At 38.2% G+C, this 27,470-nt stretch overlaps 1 protein-coding gene across 4 annotated transcripts in view; it reads left to right on the top strand.

Annotated features, from left to right (window-relative positions):
• The first annotated feature begins 7,764 nt into the window (after positions 1–7,764).
• Positions 7,765–27,470, top strand: part of LOC123876942 (LIM domain only protein 7) — a 189,746-nt gene continuing 170,040 nt past the window's right edge. For all 4 annotated transcript variants that reach the window (XM_045923382.1, XM_045923381.1, XM_045923379.1 and 1 more), the window contains exon 1: positions 7,765–7,937. The gene's annotated coding sequence lies outside the window, so the exon portion shown is untranslated. The remainder of the gene's footprint in view (positions 7,938–27,470) is intronic.

Genomic DNA, 27,470 nt, shown 5'->3' with positions numbered 1-27,470 from the left:
TGTCGTTTTTCACACTTTGAATGATGATCTTCAATTATTTGTTATCTGAGTGGTAAGTTTTATGGATTTGCTTGAATTATGCTGTAACTTTGGGATGCAGTCTGCACCATAAGTATACTTTTATGGCCTCACAATATTATGATGTTGTTATTGAAGGATCCCTCATATTCGAGGGACATATTGTGTCCTAGCTTCTACAGTGGTTAAGCCCTAGTGGTTAAGACGTTTGCCTTTTATTCTGGAGGTGGGGGGTTAGATGGGCAAACACCTCTAAATGTTCGGAGTTATGATGGCAATAAAATATCACTTACTTTAAAGGTGAAAGAAACGTGAGGAAACCAGCATGCCTGAAAGTTTTCCACGATGTTCTCAAGGGTCCGAGGAAAGTCTCAATGGTCTCCGAGTAGGAGGTAAGGTACGTACGTACTATGTCCGAAACTACTCATTCGGTTCCAAAAATTCTTTCACCATTAACCCAGATGGACCTACGCTACCTATATTACTATGACGTATAGGTGTATACTGTATATCAATATACTTCCGAGCGAAGCCAGACAAATTAACTAGTTTTAGATTTAGAGAAATAAAATTACTAAACGGGGTCAGTAATTATTTTCTTAAACATAATATTTGATGGTGATATTTTCTACAAAATAGGGAATTAACAGTAAACTGTACAAAAAGCAGGAAATCGTAATATTGTCCGAGAGGAAGTCGTTAAATGGCGCTTCAATAAAATACTACATTTTAAGTTTATGAAACTCGTTTAGAATATCCAATATGTATGTTAGCAATAACAGCCTAACCATGTCCTAGTGTTGTAATAAATGTCTTATGAGAAGAGTCCGGTGCTCAGTAGTGGCCCGGCGAGGGGTTGATGATAATGAATATGCTAATAAATAATACTCCCAACGAGGATCTTGGCTTCCAATAAAAGCTGTCGCGCTTCGTGCGACAGGTAGGAATTTAGTAAAACGCGAAGACGGATTGATACTTATAATTATAGTCAAACAATCTTACAAATAGGTTGTGTCTTATTGTGGAACTAAATAAACTTAACAGATAACTCAGTCGGGAGCGGCCGTAGGTAACGCGCTACAATCACAGGGTAGTTAATTGAGAATCGCATACGCATGAAGATACGTTGACTGTCCGAAGGAAGACAACTGGCCTTGGTCAGACGCCGGGGACAGACACGGGCTCGCAGAAGGCTCGCAGACGCGTCGGACAATCGACGATGCTCGGGCGGCGCTGCGGTGCGGCGGCTCAGTGCTTGTGCGTAGGCTACTCGACAGCAGTGTGCAGCGTGGCTTGGGTAGACGGTACGAAGTTGGTAGACACTTCGCCGGTGGGGTAGCAGTCAGGTTAATAGCAGGGCTTCAGTGTAACTGTTAGAGCTTCCTGGTAGAAGGAACCCTTAATCCAGGGTTACACAGAATTCACTACACTTATTTATTACTTTCACTTCACTCCTGCGTCGTGATTGCAGGTAATAGAAATCAGGAATGTCCCTGAACTAGGAGGATTGCTTATTTATATTAAATTTAGCGGAAATAAGGTGTATTCTCGAGTGTTCTGGCTACAGGAAATGTTATTAGTTTGTCGGGGAAGTTTCCAGAATGAAAGACTATTGATCGACAGATGTCGCTAGCGTATATGATTAATTAAATAGTCTTGACAGTTATTTTTAAATGGAAAGCTATCTGTCGTTAGAGGTCGCTAATTTGTATGAGTAGTTTTATTTTAAAGAATGTTCTAGAAAAACTGTCATTGTTTGATTAGTCTATGTAAACTATTCTCCGACAGATGGCACTGAATGTTAATCAGTGTTGACGTTGAAGTCTGTCAATGTCAGAAATTCCTTGTCCTAGTAATGTATTATGCGACCGGTAGATGTCGTTCGTAATTGTTTATTACAATTCCGTGATTCGATTTTTTACGAATCACTACATATTCCCCTTTTTAGGTTAGGATTTTATCTAATAAAATCCTTCTACACTACCTCAAAATATCGCTAAAGTTCGAGTTAACCTTGTCATGCTTCATCTTTCGTACTATCCGAACATTCTTCAGTCATTCATAAAGTGGTGGCCATACTAGTGGTTCATCGCGTCCTAGTGTACAGAGTTATCGCGTTTGTTTGCCATGACTCGCTCTCATGTTTAGCAGGTGTTATGATTGTTGCAAAGTCAAAAAATAATCTGTGTAGTTGTCTTTTCACTGTTTAGTATAGTGGATTCACAACTTGTTATAGAAGGATATCTTAACTTTTAGGTCATTAAGATATGGACGTATTTCACCTTTTAGGTAAGCAAAATACAATTAGTTGTGTACTAGTAGTGCCTTAGTGTAGGCGTAGCATTCACCTTTTAGGTCAGTGAAGGCCAATTTTGTACTGACTTTTAGGTCATCAGCACGTTAGTGTGTAGCTAGCATTATAGTAATATTATTTTTAGACTTCGCAAGGTATGTCTGTGGAATAAGTAGTGATTTTTATGTAGCGGTTGATACATTAATTGTTTAGGTTGAGGGTAGATGTACATAACTTACTGAGTTTGTAGTTATGTCTAGTTAAATGTAATAGGTGAGTATATGTTAGATACTGGTGTAGGTATCTGTATAGTGTACCGGTTCTAACTACTTTGTTTTGATGAACGTAAGATTGCGCGACGCGGTGTACAACCAACCTTAAAGTTCATGCATATCGCGTGATGTTAAACTTGAGTTGACTGCTGTACATTACGTGGACACTGTTTATCGGTTGTTTTTTTTTTTTTTTTTGAATCTAGATGCATGGAATGATCATGTTTGTTTGATAGCACTTTTCGCGGCTTTATTTACGTTCATAGGTATTTGAGATTAGGGTGATTAGCTAATGAATCGATTAATTAGTTTATGAGTTTAGTGGATAGATGTAGTCTAATTTCTTAAAATTATGCCTAGTAGGTGGTTTGTAATGTTATATAGAAAATGATGCATAATCTTAAGTTTGAGTGTTGTAATTGGTTAGTTTTATGTCTTTGACATGCCAGGTGCCTAAATTATTACCGTCTAGGTCTGCTATGACTTTAGTTTCAAGTGCATTCTTTAGATGAGATAAGTATTTTATTGGGTAAGACATTGTGAATGTGTGTACAGTAAAATGGAAGTTAAGAGTGATTAGTGGAACACTTATAAAAGTTGGTAACTGTGTTACACAAAATATAAAATATAGAAGTTAGTACAAAATATACACACGTAGTGTATCCTGAAATTTTACACAAAAATTTCAAAATATACTCGTAACCATACACTTTGTTACGGTCAGCGTATGTTAATGCTATGCGATCTCGAACCTGTGGGTGAACTGTGATTAGGCACCTTTTTTATTCCACAATAAGAGACACAAAAATTAGAGTGGGCGCCACTGTCGCGCTTTAAGACAGGGGTCCTAATGTGGAAGATAAATAGACTATTAGACGTTTGGGGAAACTGAATAAACTTTTAGATAGCTCCATATTTGGAGAAACTAAATGAACTATTAGGTAGCTTATGGTAACATAGCACTATTAATTAGGTTAGATAGCTCCATTATTGTGGAACTAAATAAACATAATAGATAACTCAGTCGGGAGCGGCCGTAGGTAACGCGCTACAATCACAGGGTAGTTAATTGAGAATCGCATACGCATGAAGATACGTTGACTGTCCGAAGGAAGACAACTGGCCTTGGTCAGACGCCGGGGACAGACACGGGCTCGCAGAAGGCTCGCAGACGCGTCGGACAATCGACGATGCTCGGGCGGCGCTGCGGTGCGGCGGCTCAGTGCTTGTGCGTAGGCTACTCGACAGCAGTGTGCAGCGTGGCTTGGGTAGACGGTACGAAGTTGGTAGACACTTCGCCGGTGGGGTAGCAGTCAGGTTAATAGCAGGGCTTCAGTGTAACTGTTAGAGCTTCCTGGTAGAAGGAACCCTTAATCCAGGGTTACACAGAATTCACTACACTTATTTATTACTTTCACTTCACTCCTGCGTCGTGATTGCAGGTAATAGAAATCAGGAATGTCCCTGAACTAGGAGGATTGCTTATTTATATTAAATTTAGCGGAAATAAGGTGTATTCTCGAGTGTTCTGGCTACAGGAAATGTTATTAGTTTGTCGGGGAAGTTTCCAGAATGAAAGACTATTGATCGACAGATGTCGCTAGCGTATATGATTAATTAAATAGTCTTGACAGTTATTTTTAAATGGAAAGCTATCTGTCGTTAGAGGTCGCTAATTTGTATGAGTAGTTTTATTTTAAAGAATGTTCTAGAAAAACTGTCATTGTTTGATTAGTCTATGTAAACTATTCTCCGACAGATGGCACTGAATGTTAATCAGTGTTGACGTTGAAGTCTGTCAATGTCAGAAATTCCTTGTCCTAGTAATGTATTATGCGACCGGTAGATGTCGTTCGTAATTGTTTATTACAATTCCGTGATTCGATTTTTTACGAATCACTACAAAGCTGCCACTGTAAGGATCATCATCAGCCTGCGGACGTCCACCGCTGGACATAGGCCTTCCCTAAAGAGCACCACCACACCCGGTCCTCAGCCTTCCTGATCCAGCCACTTCCCGCCAGCCGCTTTATATCGTCGGTCCATCGTGCTGGACGGCGTCCCACACTACGCTTGCTTAAACGCGGTCTCCACTCAAGGACTTTCCGCCTCCAACAGCCACTGAACTGTAAGGATATTCCGTGGCAAAGATCATGACCCTCAGCAGTTAGTTCAACGATGCATGGAGGAGTGCGTCATCAATGTACCAGAATTTCAATACGATCTATGCTCATTGGAAGACAGGTCCAAATGACAATTAATCTTTTCATTCAAGTAAAATGCGGGCATAACCACACAGGAAATCGGGTGCAGAATAGAAATATTAGCAGCAATGCGGTTAAGCAATAGCTGTCTAACAGCGATATAAAAGTCCCACTAGATGGGGCGTTTCATTGGAACATAAGCTGTGGTAACATGTTCCGACGAACATAGGTGTCCACATTTCTAAGTTCTTATTATGTCACATTTGAGTAGGCATAGCTAGCTTTGAGGGACGCGTGGCCTAGTTGTGAGTTGTGACAAGTCTATATCTGGATGGGTGACTGACTTTGGAGGTCCCAAGTTTTCGTTTCTCCCATGCTTCGGAGAGCACGTTAAGCTCCCGGTCCCGGTTATTATCATCTGATAATAACTATAAAACCTAAGAATCGAAATCTCGTTCTCTCAGTGTAAGTCTCGTATGTAAAGGAAAAATATGCGGAAGGGTCTGGGAAGTTGGATTGGAACCCACTGTATTAGTAATCCCAAGAAACTTCTTGCCATTATGTGATTAATAGAAAGGAGTCAAGACCCTCAGCAATGAGGAATACGACTGTTAAGAAAAGAAGGCAGCTTTAGTACCTCTGTTCTGCTTATCTAGGTTCGTAGACACGGACTGCGTTTAAAGCGGATTACGATTGACAGCAGTACGGACACCGATATTCATCGGAAAATGTTGTTACTTTTAGCCCTAATTCGCACGAGCGTTAAAAAGCGTTGCGTTAAAACCCGACGTTGCGCTGAACATACAAAGTGCGCGTTAAAAAAGCGGTGACGTGTGAACAGATACTTGGGAATGCATTTGTTCTATTTGAAGCGCTTTTTTAACGGACGTTAAAAAAAGCTCTCGTGCGAATGAGGCCTTAATGAACCACAAATCACTATTTTTTCTACATCCACTTTAACGCCTACTCCTCCACCTCCGCTAAGAAGGCCTAGTTGTTACATACTATGAAGCGCCCCATCTAGTGGAACATTTATATCGCTAATATCTAACAAATAGAGTATGCGGGTCAGGCGGGCGGGTAAACAGAGCTGTAAATCATATTAGCCGGATAATAATAACCGCTAATGTGCACTCGCGTACATTGACAGACGGACAGGCGGGTGATGGACTCCTGGACGAAATTAATGTAAGATTTGTGTCTTCAACATACTAACTGGCTGACATCACACTTCACACTAAGATTATAATACTGAACGGTTTGACTGAAATTCCTAATGGAGTTTGATTATACCCTGGATTAACACATAGGCTAATTTTGATCCCGGAAAATCAAAGAGTTCCTACATGATTTTGTAAAATCGCGGGGCCTCAGTAAGTACTCGATATATGTATTTATGTCACACTAATATTATAAAGGCGAAAGTTTGTATGTGTGTGTGTGTGTGTGTGTGTGTGTGTTTGTTACTCCTTCACGCAAAAACCACTGGACGGATTTGGCTGAAATTCAGAATGGAGATAGATAATATCCTGGATTAGCACATAGGCTACTTTTTATCCCGGAAAATCAAAGAGTTCCCACGGGATTTCAAAAAACCTAAATTCACGCGGGTGAAGTCGCGGGCATCGGCTAGTACGGGAATAAAACTTTAGTACCTTTATTTATAAGTTTTGACAGCGGGATGTACGCAAAAATATGAACTCAAGAACATAGTTTCAGCCTCCTCCAGTTACAATTTTAATTAATGATTTAAATGAATGCTAAGGTAAATCCATTAGTTAGAGTGAAACCGCTCCCTTCGCAAGGTGATCGACATGTCTGCATGTTTAAACCTACCTACTGAACTCCTGCGCACAACGATTTATATGCGATACTTATTTAACAATCCTGCAATTGTACGCAATTAAACCATTAAACAAAACAAACAAAAAAAAACTAAATTAAAATCGGTTCATTCGTTTAGGCGCTACGATGCCACAGACAGATACACAGATACACAGATACACAGATACACAGATACACAAATACACACGTCAAACTTATAACACCCCTCTTTTTGGGTCGGGGGTTAATAAGAAGAAGTACGCAATTAGCAAAAAGGCCGTGCCGTGATTACCTAGTGGTTAGTGGCGTCCGCCTTCTATTTGGGAGGTCGGGGGTTCGTTCTCGGGCACGTCTAATTTTTCGGAGCTTGGTTTAACGGTGAAGGAAAACGTGAGAAAACCTGCATGCGTGAGAGTTCTCTATAATGTGCTCCAAGGTGTATGAAGTCTGCCAATTCGCACTTGGCCAGCGTGGCAGACTATGACCTAACCCCTTCTTATTCTAAGAGGGGACCCGTGCTCAGTAGTGGGCTGGCAATGGGTTGGTGATGATGATGATAATGACGCAAGAAGGCTTTAGGTACCTGTCCAATCCATCGATGGTCCTACTATTCCTAAATCGTAGTGAACTCTTAGTTAATTGCTTGTTATTCAAACAATAGAAAATAACGAAAGCTCAAAACAAATACTTGTCTATGGAAGAAAGGTACAAAACCTTACCAAAGACAATCGAGTGATTTTTAGAAGACGAATGGTGACTGAACTGAATGATCGAAGAAAGACTGAACTGCTTAATAAAACTATGAAAGTTATTGCTTTTTCTCTGCAATCAATAAGTTTTAAATATTACTATAGGTACGTAGGTACCTAGGCTCAGTGCATTAGTAAGTAAATTAGACCATGTTGTTGAGTGATTATTATCTAACCTATGACATAGGTTTATTTTAGTAGGGAACTCAAGTTGTCCTATAGGATTTCCCAAACCGCACTGCAAAATACCTTATAAATACAAAAGAGAGTATTAAAATAATACCAAAAAGGTACTGTAATAGATAATGTAGATAGCAGCAGTAGAAGTTTCTGAACGCAGTGAGTGGGAAATCTCAAGATCGCGCGGTGTCAGATCTCCCTCCCCCGCTTCAGTCCGCCGCGCGCCGCCGCGTTAGACACACGTGCGTATGTCGCTGCGATCAAACAGCAATTTTATGAACTGTGTTAAAAAAACGTGATTACCCGTGCCGAATTGTTGTACAGTGACTTAAACCTGTGTTTTGACAGTGTTCAACAATCGAAATAATCTCTTATACTCACCTACGGCCGTAAAAACGTAAGTATTTCTAAAGTTTATCCATGTTAACTGTACTTTCGAACGATGGTTGGTCCGAGTTGAGCTACGCTGGTTTCTTAGGTGCGTATTCGCGGAAAAAAAACCTGTCGTCTCAAATGATTGGCCACGGCGTTATTTTTGTGTGAAATAGTCTTAGAACTAGGTCGCTACCTGCTTAGATCGTGATGCGGTAAAGATTTGCATGGGATTCGATCAAAATTCAAAACTGTCCATGTTTGGAAATTGTAATGTAGGTAGCACGCCGACACACACCGTAGTAAACACCTTTTGAAGTCGAAACTGTACATTTATCGGTCTTAAAAGGTGGTGTAGGCTTCACAGAAGAATAAACGTTTTAAAATTTGAATTTCGAGGTGACCGGTGGAGCATAGACAAAATATTTATAAAATAATGTTACCAGACGTTTTGAAACTTAACGAATTTCCGGTCCCGTTCCGATTCATGCTCAATGACAATGTTTTCGAGCTTAATTACTTATTATTATTTTTGCGTTTCTTTATTAGACTCCAAAATCTTGATCAGGATTGCAGTGTTATGGCTGAGAAAATATTATGACAAGACGTAAAAAATAAAAAACTTACAAGGCACCGTTTTCTTGTCCTGGATGAAAAATATTTGGTGTGTGGTGTGTGGTGTGTGGTGGAATAAGGTAGGTATCTACTTGTAGGTAAGGCTATTATCTAGATAACTCTTCAGTCACTATTTTAGATTATTTTTAAGTACTATTAAACCCAGATATTACTCACCTTACATGTAGGTGCTTGCAGCGCGTTTAATACCTAACAAATACCTAAGCTAGGTAGGTATTTCGTGGTTTCCCGCAATTTCTCACGTACCGGCCACTTACATCAACAATTTACGAAATGCCGGCTTTCCGTACCAAACACGCAATAATTGAGACATCATTTTCTTCGAGATGTGTTACATAGATAGGTACTAGGTAGGTAGCTAACGTCAAATGGTTGTGTTATTAATAAAAAACTTGATGGTGGAACGTGGCAGTTTTATTAACTGCAAAACTGGTAATGCTATTACGTTATATTGTAGGTACAAATACGATATGGTCACGTAGATAACCTACTTAGACCGTAAGTAGGTATATCAATCAGATCTAGATTCCCAGTAGTAAGTAGTATAAAGTTAGCTACCTACCTTTATTCACGACGTTTTCACCGTTAACAATTGCTTAAAAAACCGGCCAAGTGCGAGTCAAACTCGCGCACCGAGGGTGCCGTACTCGGATATTTTATTATTATGCATAAAAATGAATAAAAATGTGTTTTAGAATGTACAGAACACAGGTGAATAAAAGCACTTTCATAAAGATACCCCACTTGTTATAGTTATATTTTTGTGGTCAATGTGTGTGCTATGAGACCTACACCTACCTGCCAAAGTTCATGATTCTAGGTCAACGGGAAGTACCCTATAGGTTTTCTTGACAGAAGCGACATACGGACAGACAGACAACAAAGTGATCCTATAATAGTATAAGGGTTCCGTTTTTCCTTTTGAGGTACGGAACCCTAGAAAAACTGTCAAACTTCGGCGGTACTGATCGTGCCAGAGCTGCAGTGTAAGGACATTTTTGCACATACAACGACATACTTAAAGACACGCCTTTCAAAAAAAACCATACCCACAACGTTCCGCGGTTTGGGCACGTTTGGGCCACTATTTGCAAACAATGGCCCGGCGCACGCTCCCCGGGTACTAATTATATCATAAATTACCTTTCGCGCATGAATAATACGACGCGGGCATGCAATATGCAAAAAGTACGTCTTTTTGCGCGAATCATCAAAAGGCCAATCATATACCACGGTTATTATTATTTAAGTAGATAACAAATAAGTATGAGTAATTTCTTGACGAAATGTTAAGGATTGAGGTAAAATCTATCAGCGTTGATTAGCTTTTTTTTTTAACAAAATGTAATTTTTTTAAATTTTTAGGCCTTAGGCTGCATTAATCCACCTTAGGCTGCATCATCTACTGCCAGCTAGTCTGATTACAGCCAAGCGCTTTTAACGTTTGACCTTTTAACAAAGCCACTAATTTTAATACACAAGTAAAGTCATTAATAGTTCTTCTGAACCCTTTTATTAGGAAACTTATCAAAATCGAACATGGAATGATGATCATGGTTAGTATCTACTAACGTTATTAAACTTAAAATTCGTCAACTTTTATTTATAGTTTTGTGACGATACCAACAGCGTTTCTGAAATTCACACAAAGGTTTACTTATGTAAAAACATTAGTTAAGGCAAATAATATTCAGTTAACCATGTATTTACATAAATGTAAACTCAGTTCTTATTGAATGAAGTAAAATATTCGTGGGCGAACAAGTATCCAAAATGCAACCTCTAACTACCTGACTGCCATAAAAAGATATTTACACGCACACGAAGGTTCTGTACCATCCCACAAGAAACAAGCCTTTTTATTATTTTTATTTTCATGGCGGCAATTTTTTGGAAATTTTTATTATTTGTTGTTATAGTGCCAATACACATTCTGTGAAAATTTCAACTCTCTTTAAATAAAACTAATTTGCAAATTAATTTGCGGTTCACAAGATATGCACAGCCCGTGGACAGACGGACGGACAGACAGCGGAGGCTTAGAAATAGGGTCCCGTTGGCGCGGTACGAAACCCTAAAAAAGTACCTACAATTCCATCATCATCGAAGAAAATAGTTACCTAATCTCAAATAGAACCTCAACATACATGAACGGCGTATGTATGAGGAACATGATCCTCATACATACGCCGTTCCCTTCCACCGTCTGAAGGTCATCGATCCAGCGGGCTGGAGGTCGTTCTGCTCTGCGCTTTCTGGTAAAACGCACAAAACAAACTCTTTTTAACCCCCGACCCATAAAGAGGGGTGTTATAAGTAGGGATGTTATGGATATATAATTTCGGATCCGGATATGGATATGGATATTGGTAAAAAATAATATCGGTTTCGGTTACGGTTATGGATATTAAATTATTTCGGATTATCCGATAGTTTCGGTTACGGATATTAATTTTTTAAGGAACTGTAAAATTTGAACTGATGAAGGTGTCGCATTCCAGCGGAGTGCACAGTTAATTCGTACGAGTGTAGTATTTAGTTAGACTCCGCCCTATCCGAAACTATCCAAAACTTTTATTACGGATTCAGTTACGGTTACGGATATTTTTTTATTTCGGATATCCGATAGTTTCGGTTACGGATATGGATATCGATAACAACACTAGTTATAAGTTTGATGTGTGTATCTGTGTATCTGTCTGTGGCATCGTAGCTCCTGAACTAATGAACCGATTTTAATTTAGTTTTTTTTGTTTGAAAGGTGGCTTAATCGAGAGTGTTCTTAGCTATAATCCAAGAAAATCGATTCAGCCGTTTGAAAGTTATCAACTCCTTCTAGTTACTTTAACCTTCAATTGTCGGGGGTGTTTTAAATCATTAATTTACACTTGTTCTGACATACGTGTATCTTTTCACAAAGTTGACATGCCTACTTTATCAAAGATAACTCATTGATTTTCATTGAATATCTTGTGTTACTAATCTTATCAAATCTCATTTAAATATGCAGGTTTTTTAATGTTACAAGGTTATCCGGATTCTGACAAAAACATCTCGGATAAAGCATCGATGTATAAAAGTTATTGTTAGTTTTTATACCACATACAATTAGGGTTGCCACATAATATAATCCCAATGCTAGTGTTTTCCCACAAATTGTCCTTCTGTCCCTTTGTTTTATTTATAGCGCTTGGCTGCAATCAGACCTGGTGGCAAGTGATGATGCAGCCTGAGATGCTTATGTCTAGAGAGACCTATTCACTCTTGACTTGAAGATACCTATATTATGTTAGAAAGGACGTTCCATATCCTAGCGGTTCGAATTAGAAACGAAGAGGCAATCACTTCGTACGTGTCCGTGGAATTCCGACTATGTACGGATGCAGACCTTGATGTTGTCTTGCGGTGCGATAGTAGAAAGATGAAGGAGCAACCAGGTCAAAAAGTTCTTGGGCACACTCTCCGAAATATAACCTGTAGAATACCGATATACAGGCAACTTAGTATCGAATGTTCATTTTTTTTTAATGTTACACGTCGTAGGTATAGTAACACCCATGCACCTTTCTAGTCAATATACGGTTGAGAAGATATGTATTTAATATGTTCCATTTTTAAATGTGGTTTTTTTAACTTTTTAGTTTTTGCTGGGCAGTCATGTTTTTTAAATTTTGTAATTAGGACTTGTTTATTCTTTCATCTGGCAACCCTACATGTAATTGACATTAATTAATTATTTGCACCATTTGCACATTTTGCATTATATTAAGAGCCATCAAAAGCAATGTTTAGTCATGCAGCCCATACAAGTAGACGCCGAGGTTGTATATAAAAGCTTTTACAGAAATTGCTTCACAATTTGTCAGTTTTACGATCATTAGCGAATAAAATATTATATACTTATAGCTGTATTGGCTCAGAATTCAAAGCTTTTATGAGTCTGCACATGACCTAAGCTGGATAAAATGATATTGTAGCTGTATTAGCTGAGAATTTAAAGCTTTTATATGCGTCTGCGCATGATCTAAGTTCTTGATCGTGTCTCTCAATACTTAAATAGGTACTAAACAATTATGTAGTAAAATCTCAGTAGGTATATTGATGAGTCACGCAGTGGGTTGGAGTTTCTCTACGTGATGGAATCAGGAATGAGGAGTACCAGAGTAAACGACATAACTCAACGGTTTGCGAAGCTGAAGTGGCAATGGCAGGGAACATAGTTCGAAAAAAATCGGCCAACTGCGAGTCGGTTTCGCACACGAAGGGTTCCGTACCATCGTACTTACTATATATACCTTTTTTTTTAATTTTCATGGCGGCCATCTTGAATTTTTTATTGTTTGTTGTCAAAGCGGCAATAGTAATATATATGTATATAGATTCTGTAAATATTTTAACTTTATACCTATTAAGGTTCACGAGATACAGCCCGCTGACAGACAGGCGGACCGGGCGGAGGGCTTAGTGATAGGGTCCCGCTGGCACCCTTCGAATACGGAACCCTGAAAACGATAGACAACAGCTATAGCTATAGTGATAACTCCCTATATAGTTACGAGTATGTACAGTCAGCAAGAAAGCTAGGTTTGCACCCGTCCATAGTCGCTTGTACTGGCGGGTGCATTACCTAGCTTTTTGCTGACTGTACCTATTAATTATTATTATTGTATGGATAGGTACAAAGATTGATGTCAATTAAAAGATTCTACAAAGTTTATCTTAAGTGCGTCTACCTATGCGAGGAATGTCAGTAAATATCACTGAACAAGTACGGACACATTACGCTGAATACCTACAGAGCGGTGTGTACTCAGAGCACGATCAAGGTGATTATGATTGTTTGCTAAGGTCGTAATAAACTGCGGCCAGGTAAAGAGAATGGGAGATTATGGTACCGTCTGCAAAAAAAAAACTACCATTTTTTCAAAAAATTATTTCCATATCACTCAAAGAAGTAAAACTTTTAGAATCACGATATCTCAGGAATGGTGATTTTTAGAAAAGAAATATGAGTCTCGATAGCTCAACGGTTGAGGAGCGGACTGAATTCCGAAAGGTCGGTGGTTCAAACTCCACCCGTTGCACTAATTGTCGTACTTACCCAAAAATATTTTTTTTTGTAGATACTACAAATTATGATACTAAAATATACTACAAAATATCATACTATTTTAAGATAAAACTTTGACCTTGAATATTTTTTTTTTGGAAATGTGGTATCGATGGGGGCTTATCACAATTCATTTATATGTATTGGTGTTTCCAACAAGCAACCGTACCAGGTTTGAGGTCCATGCGAATTATAGTATCCTTGAATGTCAATTTTGACTGAACTATAATATAATGAAAATTTTTCATATTTTAGATAAGTAGATTAGCCAGTTCACACTCCACAGTCGCTATATTTTTGTATATGTTTGATTTTATCAAATCATACGAAAGTCAAACAAATAATAACGATCGATAGAAGTAACAACTGAGCCAATAATTACCTTGATTGTATAATTGGTGAGAATAATCAATATTTATACAGCTATTGTGTTCCGAAGTACATGAGTGAGTACTTAAGAGTGTAGAAGCGAACAATAGATCACGGCAAGGGCATGTAACTATGTACTATGTAGCTATAGATATCAAGTTAGGTATTATTGTATTATTGAAAGGAATGGTGTGGGTATGGGTAGATAAGGATGGATGAATGACCGTGATGCTCTCATGTTTACTCGTCAAAAGGTTCTAAAATCTAAAGGATCTGTTGAGTTTCTGGAAAAATATTAGTTTAGTAGTGGTGTCAATTTTTTGACCGAAAGGTCCACAGATACTTGGCACACCCGCACCGCACTGAAAGTCCTCAAGACGTTTTAATGCAACCCCGCACTAGAAGAGGTTCTTAGGTAAAAATGACTGTGTAGTTTCATCTTGGTGCAAGTTATATATGGTAAAGAAAATAAAAAAACTCTAGGAAAAAATCGCGCGTAAAAACACAGCGCATCGCGTTCAATTTCCATCAAAGTAAAAAGCGTGGGCAGTCTTTTTCTTCTTAATCCATTGTCTTTTTTGCTGTCCGTACATACCTACGACCTTGCTCCGATGTTGGCGTTCAAAAGACATTTCAAATCGTTTGTTATCTCTGTCCGCCTAGTTTTAATTACTTAAATTAATTATGTCTTAATTCAATTGAATTGTACTGCGACTTGGCAACTTGATATATGCGTGTCCTATTTAAAATATCATCGTCATGGTCTTTCTGCGAAAAGTTATTAAAACCTTTAAAACTATGCCATATGGCATGGGCCCTTTTACAGGTCACTTCTTGAAAAATGGCCGCCGAAGAACCGAGATCACGATTAAAGGCAATTTGTTTCGGGCTTGTAAATACAAGTCGTTAACATCCACGATTTTGTAGAAGGCATAAATAAATCAATGTGAGAAAAATCGACATTTAATTGTATGTAAAACTCGACATTTGCAAGAGAAAGCCCTTGCAGACGGATTATTTTATGGGAAAAGAAGGGAAATGCATTCAGATATTGGAATAAGAGCCCGTGAGGGCCAGACCTTCGTTATTTTGTAAACGCTGAAAAGTTCCAGACACTTAGATAGTATCGTGGGAACTTCCAGCCAGACCCCCTTAAAATTTAAAATTAAAATGCCTTGACTGTCTGGCAGGGGGTTGCTACGATACTAAGTGTCTGGCAATGCATGACGTGATTTCTAATACTATTCCAAGGAAAATATAAAAAAAATTGACTTTAAATACTTTTACGAAAGATTTTATAAGTCTTTGTTACCAAAGTCACCATGATCCAAACTTCATAGTCGCTGATCGTTCCTCCCTGTGTTCGAGACAATGCGCAGGAAACTTTCAGCTCTCATAAAATCACGGAAGGTCTGGACCTCACGGGCTCTTTCTCCATATGTTAATATGAACCAATAAAGTAAAATGCATTTGCAATGTAGCCACGTAATATGCAAATGTATTATAAATGCGCTTGCGCATGTTGTGTTTAATTTAAGGAGGATGGCTGAGGGTTATGTACCTATCATCTTATATCACCAGACGGCAATATTATTAGTTACTAGCTGATGCCTGCGACTTCGCCCGCGTGGATTTAGGTTTTTCGAAACCCCATGGGATCTCTCCGATTTTCCGGGATAAAAAGTAGCCTATGTGCTAATCCAGGATATCTATCTCCATTCCAAATTTCAGCCAAATGCGTTCAGTAGTTTTTGCGTGAAGGAGTAACAAACATACACACACACATACAAACTTTTGCCTTTATAATATTAGTGTGAAGTGTGATTATGTATGTGCATACTTTTCATCATACTCTACGATAAAAGAGCGGTGTTATCTAAAAGTCCTTTCTATTTTCACTCGTTATCAAGTTTTAACTGTCATGTTTGGAAGCATTGCCAAAAACAATGACTTTCTAAGCAAGGACATCGCACTGGCGCGCATAACACGGGACCAAGTAAGTGTGCTTATACTCGGTGTAAGCACACTTTCTTCATTAGTCGCATGTTGACTGCAAAGCTGTCAAGACGCCTAAATGCGCGATCAAAAAGTGCCAAAATAATACGTTAACGACGCAGAAAAGAGATGTTGTGACTTACCACCGGTAAGTTAATTTTATTTACGTAAGATAACATGCGAAAAAGTGTAAAATACTTAGTAAAACCATTGAAAACACTAGAAATATCTAAAATTATTTACAATGTTCCCATTCCTTTCTCTCACGCACATCGGAAAGAGACAGATGGAAGGGCGCGTCACGAATGTCGGAAAAACAAAACTGTGGAGTAGCTTTTTTTTGTTCAATGTAAAATCTATTGGCCATTATTGTATCACATTTATTTTATTACTAGCTGTGCCCGCGACTTCGTACGCGTGGAATAGCTCTCAGCGCGCTTTATATAGCCACGGACGCTCAGGCGCGAGGCGTGTATCTGTACGTTAAAAATGTTCGCCGTGATTCTTTAAATTGACATAACTTTTTTATTTATGAACCGATTGACATGAAATAAACACTAAATGTTAAGTGAAGCTTACTACAATATATTAGTGACAACCGTATCTAAATCGAATAAGCCGTTTCTGCTATTAGCGTGCACAAACACACAGACAAACAGACAAAAAAAAATTAATTACAATTTCGGGTTCGGCATCGATAAAAAAAAAAGTAGCAGGGGTTGTTATTATTAACAACCCCTGCTACTTTTTTTTATATATTTCCATTGTACAGACACCACTTTTCTACAATTTTATTATATGTATAGATAGATCTTTTGACGACCTCCAGTGCGCAGTGGTAACGCGGTGGATTTGTATGACGAGGGTCCCGGGTTCGATTCCCGGCTGGGCCGATTGAGATTTTCTTAATTGGTTTAGGTCGGCTGGTGGGAGGCCTTTGGCCATCTTGATTCAAGGCCCATCTTGAATCCGCCATTTTGGTTTTATTTTTCAGCTCCCTGTCAATTGGATGAAGTTCTGAGTGACATTTGTTCGAGCACCCCCCACCTATCTTCAATACCCTGGCCGTGCTCCTCACCGAAATCCTCAATCATCAGCTCTATCCATATTTTTCCTCCGAATCATTTTTTGTCCTCTATACGAAACCATCGGTAAAAAAAAAACATACAAAATTTTACAGAAGAGGTGATCAAATGAGTCAGTAAGTCAGTCAGTCAGTCAGTCAGTGAATCAGCACGAGCAGAATAGTATATAGTATAGATATAGTATAATAGTTTCATATTTACAAAAACGAAAAATCTCTCAAAGAAATAACAAAAATTAATAGTGCTACACTACTCCATTCCATTTTTTGTTCAAGTTTGCTTCTAAAATCACCTTATTCAGCTTCGAGTGCAATAATCGATTTACATTGCGGCTTAATCACTGAGGTTAGTTTACAGGACTTGAATGTTAGCGGGAATGTATAAATGGAGCAGTTGAAGCTACATAGGGTGAATTTAGAAACGTGTGCCATGTTTGGGCTCTTGTGTTGTATGCCACGATGTGTCCATGCTTAGAAAGTCATTGGCCAAAAATGAGGTTCTAAGGTTTATTGTTTTTTTTTTTTCATTGTTTGTTCATTATTGGGGAAGTAAGTACTTATCTCCAACCAAGGACTACTAAGGACTAAGAATAGGCAGCAGCGTCCTCTGCTACTGCTACTATCTAACTGCCATCACCAACCCGTCTACACAGTGGTGATTGGGAGAGGCCAATAGTCCAACTGTTACAGGCTATTGATGAAGTACCTAAGCACTTACTCAAAACTTTACTCAAATGCTTTGAGTTTGAGTTTTTCTGTAACACTCCAAACTTTAATCATAAGAATTCCATTTCTATTGAATATCCTGCACACATACATTTCCTTAACCTTACCTGTAAGTACTTCAAAGTTCAATCCCTAAGGGTAAAGTTATGACAAATAGCGGATCTAGAAAGTGTAATATATTGTATGCAAATCTGGTCTGCATTTATTTATGGCGGTGTTATGAGTGGACTATAAAAATGGTGATATTTCAACTCAACCAGCCGGCAGAGCTGTTTAGATTGTCGATGGTGCCTTTTATCAAGTGTTGTATCATGACAGACGAATTAACTATGCTTAAGGGCGAAACTTCTATAGTATTGAGAATTGCGTATATATCAAGTAGAATTTCTTCGTTGCTCAAGCTAAATATAATCCGTACATAATGATTTCTCACGTCTGTCAAAAGTAGGGTTCATCTTTAAAATAAGGACTAAAATCGTACTTTTGACATGTTTGAAACAAAGTTAAAATGGCGCGTGAGAAGTAATTTTTTTACGCATTATAAGAGAAAAAGCAAACTAGAAAAAGCTACATCAGTGGACATATTATATCCAGCAGTGTGTCCACTGCTGGACATAAGTATCTTGTAGGGACTTCCAGATGCTACGGTCTTGCGCCGCCTGAATCCAACGGCTCCCTGGGACTCGTTTGATGATATCTGTCCAACGCTGTAAGGTCTTGCAGTGCGAGGTCGCCATTTAATACCCTTGGGATCCCAACTCTATCAGTTTTTTGAACTATATGCCCCGCCTATAATTTTGTCACTTCAGCTTCGCAACGCGTTGACTATGTCAGTTACTATTGGTTGTCCTCCGGGTCTCATTTCTTATTTGTTCTCTCTATCGTCCGCGAGTGACTGAGCTTTCATATGCTGTAAATACTGTATTAATATCGATAAACGAAGATTGCAGCCAAAGACGCATTCCCTGAACAACATTGTGCCTCTGAGCCAGCTTTAACTAGAGAATATGTAGGACTATTTAAGCCACTTAACATTGTACCTAATCCCTATCTTCTAAGCCTCGTGCCCCGGTTCCTCCAATAAAATACACAACACTCACAAAGCGAATGCTCCACGTATAATAGAATAATGCTCTTCATTCAATATCCAGTAGTGGCAGTAAATCATTTATGAATCCAGGCCAATAATAATTTCTCTTATCATTGATGCACTGGTTCGCCGTTAAAGGAAAGTGTGATCTATTCTTAGCGGCGAAAGTCCACTTTTCTTCGTACCGGTTAAGAATTAATAGAAACATGTACGATGTTATGTATCAGGTAAGCGAAATTGCTTTTCGGAGATGAGCTCCACATACGGTTGAAATAAAGGCAGGATGTTTGTTTTATCTGCTTTCAAGTCCCGTAAACGAATGTTCGGGCTAATTGAGTTTATGCCAAGTACACGTGTTTCTGAAATTGTTTTTCGGGATTGTTTATATTAGGGTACTCTAATGTTTACTTCTTTCTGGTTTCTTTTATTCTATAACTCGTTTAGGTATGCCCACGACTTCGTCCGTGTGGACTACACCAACAAATCAATATTTTACCGGCTTAGGAGATGAATTTTCAAAAATCCTTTTTTCCACGTGATGTCCATGTCATAATAGCTATCTGCAAGCAAAATTTCAGCCCGATCCGGTGAGCAGTTTACATGTTTTCTTCTTTTACCATCTTTTTCCTAAATTTTTCATTTAATTCCTCAAATTCGATTTACTTATAAGTAGTTTTATTGTTTTCTGAATTTTGGATTCACAAATTCAGTTGGTTATGTTCGAAATTTGTTTTTCATATTACAAATATTTTAACTTATTCTTTTCCTATTACTCTGTAAATGATGAAGAGTTCGTTTTTCACGTAATTTGTTATTTATCATATTTCATGATAAATCGATTAAAGAAAGTACCATGAAATTTTCAGAAATCGGGCACACAAGACATGCTTCAGTCTTTCATAAATGGTAATTTATATGCTACAGTAATTAGACTTCACGATCATCTTCGTCTTAATCAACTAAAGGGAATCTCTGGGAACCATTTATTAAAAATTTGGGTGTATCTAAAAGTAAGCCAAAGTTAGGTCAAAGTTAAAAGATTAATTGCGGAGATAAGTTTTTTAACTCGAAGGTAACGCCCACTGCGATTATCTCAGTCTGAGATCACATAAATTCGCCTTTCTGATCGTAAGCCTATAATGAGAACCTGGAGCTTGTAAACTTCCTTGTACGACGTATTTCAAAAGGTGAAGAGGGGTTTATTCGTAGTGAGGTCCAAGCAAATGTTGTTTGGCCAGATTTCAATACCAACCAATCAAACTCAATGAAACTTTGTAGATACGTTCTAGGAACTAATATCTGTGTCTGTGGTTATCCATATTTCAATTTCAAAGTTACACGGTCATAAGAATGACATTATTGTATGTATTAAAATATGCTAGGTAGGTATGCCTGGTTTAAAACCTACTGTTTACTAAGCTATTACACTGATCGCGAGCAAATTACTCTTATTATTCATTGAGGAGTTGTGTTCATGGAAAACATACTCGGAAGATATTCATCAGATCTTCACCAAACTAAAATGGGACTACCTCTGAAGTATGACCTACCAAACAAAAAAAGAACAATATCAGAATCGGTTCATATTTGGCGGAGAAATCACGTAACAAACATTCAAAAAAAAACATACAGTCGAATTCAGAACCTCCTCCTGTTTTTGAGTTCAAAACTAGCCATTGTCACTCTACAGATCTACAAAAAAATTAGTTACGTTGCTCCGTTGCGCGTGATTGAGAGACGAACCAACAAACAAACTTTCGCATTTATTATAATATGGATACTATAAGATGTATTAGTATGAGTAATATCGCAACGTAGCATTACGTAAATCCACGCCATTGTTGGCAGAACTCGTCAGAAATTCACAGGTAACATTGTGGGAATCTACTACAATGGGAGGTTCATATTTTATCCACCTGCATGTGTGTATTCCTCATTATTGTGTGAAAATAACGAGTTATTATCTGCAATGGGATTTACTAAGTTTGAGACGGTTTTATTGCTTGATTAAAGTATGTTGGCTTTATCTGGATGGAATTGCGATTAGAATTTTGACACTACGTTTTATAATTTTTGTCCAATGTCCAGTGCCCTAAAACGTCCAGTATCAAAAGGTCCACTTACCAAAACGTCTAGCGTCTCAAAATGTCCAGTGTTATTATTATTTACTTGTACTAGAAAGTTGTTACGATAAAGAGAAGAGAAAGATAAAGTGGACAGGAAAGCACTTATCTCAATAAGAGATCTCTACCAATGACACTTGGCATTTGGCACTTGCACATGCGAGGGGTTGTAAAGGGAGTAGATACACTCGTGCATAGAATCTAGTCCTACATTGCCCAGTCTCATAATCGTTTGATTTAAAAGCTGTTTGCCAAGTCCGGCCGATGAGGTCTGAAAAATATTTAAGAGACACCAATTTACATGATTATCTTACCCATCTTTTTTTAACGAATTAAGGTTAATCTGCTACATAACATTATCTAAACATTAATTTTATTCATCGTCGTCATTCAGAACCGCGTAAGTGGCTACCTGAATTTGCAATCATTTACTTAAAACCTTAAGTATGGCTTAATTCACCACTTGCTTAACCATGATAGGCATTTCATTCGTTTACTCAGGTGGTTTAAATTCCAACATTATGAAGGAATTCCACCAAATTAATGGAATCCTAATCGACTGGAAGTTTATATTAATCCCGATTTATTTCGGGACGATAACTTTTGGGGATATATTTCACATCGTTTTAGGGTTTATGTTCGCCTGTCGACTTAATGCCTTCCAAATAATTTTATGGTTCTTTTACTGCCTCTTTAAAGAGCATTCTGTTACATGTGACCTGTCTTTAATTTGTGAGTTTTAGTAATAATCTGTATCTTAAAAAGTGTTCCTGCTGAGTTTCATGCCGGCTCTTTTTACCCGACTACGGCAAAGCCAAAAGGAAGGGTTAAAATCATTACTCTGATTTTATTAAACAGCTAATTATTTATTATTGTTGTGTGGTTTTTTACTTTAAAATCATATGACACTAGGTATATTTTCTTGTGTAACAGAAAATAAAACAGAACTAGATTCCCTAGGATATGCATTTTCTTAGAAAACCAAAATGGCGAATTTAATGTGCGGGTTGAAAAATATGCAGTGCAAATCGCAGTCGGGGTTTTTTGAAAACATAATAGGTATACTCTAGCATATTTTATACTACCTACGTTCTTTTAGTTAGCTAAAACGTGTTAATGATTTTGACACAGTTGACGACCTAGTTAACGTAACGTAAGACAAAAACTGCCCAAGTGCGAGTCAAACTCGCGCACCGAGGGTTCCGTACGGGAATTTTGTACAATTAATCAAAAACTATACATCAAAATAAATAAAAATCTGCTTTAGAAGGTACAGGTAAAGCTCTTAAGACCATATGATATCCCATTTCGTATAGTTATCTTACTTTGAAAATTGAATAATTATTTGTTTATGAACACATTTTTTTGTGATATAACCACAAATTCACGGTTTTCGGATTTTTCCTTTACGTGTCCTATAAGACCTACCTACCAAATTTCGTGATTCTAGGCCAACGGCAAGTACCTTATAGGTATTCTTGACAGACACGACAGAGAAACAGACAACGAAGTGATGCTATAAGGATTCCGTTTTTCCTTTTGAGGTACGGAACCCGAAAAAGCGTCCCAAAAATGCATTTTGTCCTAGGATGTGTTGTGTACAATTCAATTTTCACGTCGGTCTCCGGTGCTGACCGGATGGGGTGGGCGCGACCTGTTTGTTCCTTCACAACGTGTGACCTTGTTTAAACTTTAAACACTCTTTGAGATAATTAAGAGGAATCCATACTAATATTATAAAAATGATAAAGAGTGTCTACCTATCTGTTATCTTTTCACGGCCCATCCCATTAAACGGTTTTAAAGAAAGACATACCGAATACTTCAAGTCAAAGAGTTCTCACGGGATTTCGGACGCGGACGAATTCTTGGGCATAATTAAGTATAATGATAAGTGATAACAATGATTCTTTGGGGTGTGGTAGTAACTTCAGATGCCCTATTTGTTTTGGGCTGAAGGTAAATGCCTTTCCCATAGGTATTGGCTTCTTGAGTTTGTTTAGCCACAGTAGTGCTGCTGTGTTTGAAACGTCTATCAAGTGTAAGACAGAAGGGCCATTGATTTATTATTATCTTCTTCACGTGATAAGGAACAAGCGGGACTAAAAATCTTAATCCATGCAACATACTAGAACCCAGAAAACTATAAAAGATTTAGGTTTTTCGAAATCCCGTGGGAACTCTTTGATTTTCCAGGATTAAAAGTAGCCTATGTGCTAATCCAGGGTATAATCTATCTCCTTTCCAAATTTCAGCCAAATTCGTCCAGTAGTTTTTGCGTGAAGGAGTAACAAACATACACACACTCATACACACAAACTCTCGCCTTTACAATATTAGTGTGATTAGTTTGGATTTATTACAGACTTGCACTTGAATATAAAGTAAGCAATGATTACATAAATGGAAATTCGTGTGCTACGTAAATAAGTAAATGAAAATAGAAGCCAGGAATTTGAACCGATTTCGAATAGTTAATTTTCACTGAAACGAAACTGAGCGCGGTAATTTTAGATGTGCCATTTTTATGTGCACGTAAAATTGATTCGTTCGCGTGTTACACTGCCAAGTTATTAAGAAAGTTGATTGTTTTCGCAACGTTGTCTGTCTGTTGTAATTGTCTGTTTTCAGGTTATCTATAGCTAGGCGTTTCGCTGTTTTAATTTTTAAACAATAGAGGCAGGATACTCGTGTTACATTTTTAACCCCCGACCCAAAAAGAGGGGTATTATAAGTTTGACGTGTGTATCTGTGTATCTGTCTGTGGCATCGTAGCTCCTAAACTAATGAACCGATTTTAATTAAGTTTTTTTTTTGTTTGAAAGGTGGCTTTTTCGAGAGTGTTCTTAGCTATAATAATCCAAGAAAATCGGTTCAGCCGTTTGAAAGTTATCATCTCTTTTCTAGTTACTGTAACCTTCACTTGTCGGGGGTGTTATAAATTTTTAATTTACACTTGTCACACTATCACTACTGATCGGATTTTGCTGAAATTCGGAATGGAGATAGATTATACCCTGGATTAACACATAGGCTACTTTTAATCCTGGAAAATCAAAGAATTCCTACGGGATTTTTACTTTTTTTAAAACATTAATCCACACGGATGAACTCGTGGGTATAATCTAGTTTTACTACAAATCATTTTCGGGGGAGGAAAAAATCCCTACGGACTTCTGCCGGCTGGCAGGGTGTGTCCGACTTGCACGGACTAAAATAACCTCCCCATGTCGTCCAAGGTGAGCACGGAACTGCGTGGCATTACTTCGTGCTGACCTCCCAAATCTCGATCTTCCTCTTTTCTTCTTTTTCCCTCTCTTCTCTTCTAATCATTATAGCTCTCAGCATTTGGCTGTATCGCTGCCAGGCGTCTTCGCTCGACAGCATGCGCGGTATAAGGTTTCGGGCATTCACACCCTCCGCGTCGGTCGATCCTAGCGCATCTACTCTTAGGTCAGCACAACCCGGACATTCAAAGATTGCGTGTCTCGGGGTGTCTTCCTCTCCGCAGAAGTAGCACCCTTCGCTCGGTGCTTTCTTAATTGCGTAGAGGTAGGTGTTAAACACCCCGTGACCGCTCAGAGCCAAATCACACAACCTAAAGCCACCCAAGAGTTCGAGTACTTTTAAAGTATGAAGCAAAACAACGGGGAGGAGATTTATAGTTCGAAACAGTACAAGTTTATTGAAACTACAAACGCGGTGATCATAAAAAGACGTGCACCATACGTGTTTACCTCTGGCAGATGTTCTAAAATTAGTGAAACGCCGGGTTACGGTGAACTTCCTCGCTGTTTATAACTTCACTGAGGCACGTGGGTATGTGACGTGTATGAATCGTTTTTAGGGTTCTGTATCTCCAGAAAAAAGGAACCGTTATCCGACTATACGATCACTTCCTTGTCTGTCTGTCGCGTCTGTTAAGACGCTTGAAGGGAGTTAATACCTCTAGGGTACACCCCGTTGACCTAGAATCATGCAGTAAAGGTTTATTGCACAAGTAAAGGTGAAATCCTATAACCGTGAATTTGAAAAAATTAAAACAAATAACATTCTTGTACGATGGTACGGAGCCCTTCGTATGCAAATCTGACTTGCACTTGACCGGTTTTTTATTCTATCTTATTTTTTTCGTGATCATTTCTCAGGATGTAGAAAAACCAGTAACACCTCGTGTCTTACTAGTTTTTAGGGATCCATACCCGAGGAGTGCTGACGGGACCAAATTACTAAGCCTCCGCTGCCAGTCTATCTGTCTGTCAGCGAGCTTTATCTCATGAACCGTAATAGGTAGAGTTGAAATTTTCAGTGTGTATATCTATAATAATAAAATAAATATGTATCTATACTAATATTATAAAGAGGAAACCTTTGTATTTTTGTATGTTTGTATTGAATAGGCTCAAAAACTACTGGACCGATTTCAAAATTTCTTTTACCATTACTTAGAGGGATTCTTCCGAATCCGTATAGGCTATACTTTATCCCGGAAAATAGAAAAAATAAATGTCCACCCGTGCGAAGCCGGGGCGGGTCGCTAGTATTGTATATAGTGAAAAAACAAAGATGGAAATTTAAAAAAAATATGAGAAAAAGTATCCCTGTATCGGTAAATAGGAAACGGCATTTTTAGACGCAATTGTTTACTTCTGATAGCAGATGTTTCTCAAACATCGGTTGCAGTGAACTTCCTCGCTGCATTTAGCTTTTATTGCTTTTACTGCAGCACGCGCCGACATACTCCTAGCTATGTGACTTGAACGTGTTTTTATGCGCCATATGTTTCATCCTAATATGGATTATAGACGTTGTGTTACCACCTCTGATGTGACGGGCAATGAACTATGCGTACCTATGTACTTTGCAATTGTGCATTGTTAGGTCTATATCTCCTGAGGATGCTCCGGTGTCGGAGCGAGTGTGTTCTGGTGGATTTGTGTGGTGTTGCGTGGTAGTACTTGAGACTTACTTGCTGGCTGGCTTTTCCTGCATGTTTAGCAGTGGGAGAACGGGTGGTTCATGTCGCATGCTGCATGATGTACCATACAGATTTGCCCTTTTTAGCGGATTATAACACTTTAGCTTTTGATTCCTTGTATATGCGTACCTACCTATGTTATAAGTTAGTCTAACTGAAAAACTGAGACCTATAGCACAGTCAGAGTGAACAAGATTGAAGGACCTCTCGGTTTGATGCTGAATCGACGATATGTCATAGTGATGTAAAATCAAAGAACAAGTGTAAATTAAAAATTTATAACACCCCCGACCAGTGAAGGTTACAGTAACTAGAAAAGAGCTAACTTTCAAACAGCTGAACTGATTTTCTTGGATTATAGCTAAGAACACTGTCGATCAAGCCACCTATATATATAGCCACCACTATAAGGCTACCTGCGTCAAATGTACTAACATATTTTGATGTACTAACTCGGTACCTATACTTAGAACTAAAATTCGGACCTATCTAGAAAATTCCGGTCATCCTTCGTGGCCTTCGTGTTGATTGAGAGTAAGTACTCTTTAAGTGTACGGGTACCAAATTGTAGCCATGTTAGTTGTAATGGTGCCAATTGCATTTTTATGCTAAATTAAGTAATTATTATCTTCAAAAATTACCTACATCTTAGCACATTAAGCTTGGTGTTCCTTGAACTTTCATATATTTCAAAACTTTAAATAGTAAGTAATGTAATTTTTATTGTATCACTATCAAATAAATACCTATAAAAACATTATTAATAATGATTTAATCTCTAATACTAAGCAAGACCTTTAAGCGACTTTTAATCATGTTTCAAGGTTGCTATGCGGTCTGTAATATATTTATTTATTCATACCCATAAAAAGTAATGGTATTACATAATGCATATTATGTACTTAAAATTTAAATACAAGCGTAAAGAATCTGGCTCCTATAGTAAAAACCTGGAGAGTGATATAGACTACTTTTTATCCCGGAAAATCAGAGTTCCCTCAAGATATTTAAAAACCTAAATCCACGCGTACGGAATCGCGGGTATCAGCTGGTAGTTTCATATTTTTCAAACCTAGAACTATTTTCTTGCCAAAAGTAGGTACTTCTCTTTTTGCTTAACATAGAATCTTTAACACAAGCAAACATATCAAAACCATAGTTTCAAAATGTTTACTTAACATTTACGAGTAAATCCACCATAAAAACACGTAGGTACTCGTAATAACTCGCATATTTCGCTAAATGGCCCGTTTTAAATTGTATTATAGCTGTGTCGATAGGAACATTTCGAAACGCATCCATAGACCTCCCAACATGTTGGCAGCCGACACGCTGAGATCGTACGACTTGCCAGCCAGACTACAGACTGCTATAGTCCCCATAAATCTTCTTGGCTGTTACGTGAAGTTCGCTAATTTCTACGCGAAAGGGAAACAGTGCTCACTAG

The sequence above is a fragment of the Maniola jurtina genome, chromosome 22 (assembly GCF_905333055.1).
Source record: "Maniola jurtina chromosome 22, ilManJurt1.1, whole genome shotgun sequence".
NCBI lineage: Eukaryota > Metazoa > Arthropoda > Insecta > Lepidoptera > Nymphalidae > Maniola > Maniola jurtina.
The sequence above is the reverse complement of the archived record's forward strand: the minus strand, read 5'-3'. Positions and strand labels throughout refer to the sequence as shown.